The following is a 2,500-nucleotide window of genomic DNA, read 5'->3' on the forward strand; positions in this document are numbered from 1 at the left end:
TTTTCTCTCAATAACCGTGTCAAAGTAAAACAAAAGGACAAGCAGAAGGAAGCACACGTCATGATGGGAGCGTGGCTTGGGTCTATAGTTAGAGCCACAAGCGGAACACGAACGGGGCTTAGAGACCACGTGGCTTGGTCTTTAACACGTGGCTTGGAAATATAGCATATATGAACATGTATATGATATGCTATAGAGATACAGACAGACGTAAAAGATACAGGTAGACAGATAGAGATACAGGAAGACAAAGAGACACAGACAGAGATATATAGGCAGACAGGTACAGATACAGAGAGAGAGAGAGAGAGAGAGAGACGGAGAGAGAGATGCAGATAGAGAAATATAGACAGATTAATATAAAGGGGGTAAGAGAGAGAGAGAGAAAGAGAGAGACTAAAAGAATCCAAGGGAGCTGAAAAAGAGACAAATTAAGTGGAAACAATGATACAAACAGACTAACAGATAGATAAATATACAAATATGTAGAGAGACAGATAGATAGATAGATGTACAAACAGATAGACAGGCAGACAAATAGACAGAAAAAGAGAGAGGGCAATTAAGAGATTTCAAGGAAAAAAAAATGATATACCGAGATAGAAAGACATCCTAAGAAAAACAGAATAAAACGAGGGAATACATACGCAAAAAGAGAGACGAAGAGACTAAGGAAAATAATGAGATATAGACAGTGAAAGAGACCGAAGAAAAACAGATGATGAGACAATATATATAGAGAGACACACGCACAAAAGAGACGAAGAGACTGAAAGGAAGAACAGAAAGAGAGAGATACAGACAGACAAACGAAGAGAATGCAAGAAAGAAAAACGATATATATATATATATATATATATATATATATATATATATATATATATATATATATATATATATATATATGTATGCATGTATATATATATACATTGAAAGAGACCGAAGGAAAACAGATAACGAGGAAATACAAACAGCGAGATAGAAACAGAGAGACGAAGAGACTTCAAGGGAAAAAAAACGATATATGTACAGTGAAAAAGAATGAGAGAGACACGCAGAAAGACGAAGAGGCTATAAAGAAAAGAAGAAGGAGAAGATAAAAGAGACTCACCGTGAGACCGAAGGAGAGAGAAGGAAAACAGATAAGGAAGGACTGCACAGAGAGAGAGGCGAAGAGACTATAAAGAAAAGGAGAAGATAAAAGAGACTCACCGTGAGACCGAAGGAGAGAGAAGGAAAACAGATAAGGAAGGACTGCACAGAGAGAGAGGCGAAGAGACTATAAAGAAAAGGAGAAGATAAAAGAGACTCACCGTGAGACCGAAGGAGAGAGAAGGAAAACAGATAAGGAAGGACTGCAAACGGAGAGAGAGACACATACACACGGAGACGAAGAGACCCCCAAGGAAATACCGGCCACGTACATCAAGGTCACGGTCGACAGAGCACAACGGGGAGACTCAAGAATTATGGTATTGATTCCTCGTGTGAAAGTGCAGATGACAGGTTCTCTCTCCCTCTCACTCCCTCTCACTCCTTCTCACTCCCTCTCTCTCCCTATCCCTCTCTCTCTCCTTCTCACTCCCTCTCTCGCCCTCTCTCACTCTCCCTCTCTCTCCTTCTCTCTCTCTCTCCCTCCCTATCCCTCTCTCTCTCTCTCCCTTTCCCTCCCTCCATTTCCCTTTCCCTCTCTCCCTATCCCTCTCCCTCCCTCCCTCTCCCTCAGCGTTTCAGGTGCGCTCCGCTGAAGTCCTGGAGTCCCTCTCCCCCTCTCACTCCCTCTCCCTCCCTCTCTCTCCCTCAGCGTTTCAGGTGCGCTCCGCTGAAGTCCTGGAGTCCCTCTCCCCCTCTCACTCCCTCTCCCTCCCTTTCTCTCCCTCAGCGTTTCAGGTGCGCTCCGCTGAAGTCCTGGAGTCCACCGCCTTCGTCGCCATCGCTGTGTGTGCTCTTAGGAAGCCAAAGGACGCGGCGGATCCTGAAGGAGGAAAGGGGAAGACGGTGAGGTGACGAAACGCAAGGGTGAAGTATACAGTATAATGTGCACAATGGCAAACATACGTACAGGTAATAGGAATACAATTATTTTTTTATCATTATAACTATTTATATAATGATAAGAGCAATAATGATGATCTTAGAAATAATAATGACAGTAATAATAATTATAATGACAATGATAATGATGCTATTATCATTTCTATTGCCATTATTAGTATGGAAATTATTGGAATAGAGTTAATTATTGCTAATAATGCATGTTTACGTGAATAAAGAAATTATGTATTCACTGACTACAAAAGACTAGGAAAAAGTTAGTTATTTCTCTACGAAAAAAACACAGAGAGTAGCGTGTTAACGTATATTCATATCATAATGTGTGAAGAAGATATATTCACACACAAAAAAGTAATTATAGAGAACACCAAGAGAGAGAACAGAGAGATAGCAAGAGAGAGAGAGAGAGAGAGAGAGAGAGAGAGAGAGAGAGAGAGAGAGAGAG

Source organism: Penaeus vannamei, chromosome 1 (assembly GCF_042767895.1).
Source record: "Penaeus vannamei isolate JL-2024 chromosome 1, ASM4276789v1, whole genome shotgun sequence".
Taxonomy (NCBI): domain Eukaryota; kingdom Metazoa; phylum Arthropoda; class Malacostraca; order Decapoda; family Penaeidae; genus Penaeus; species Penaeus vannamei.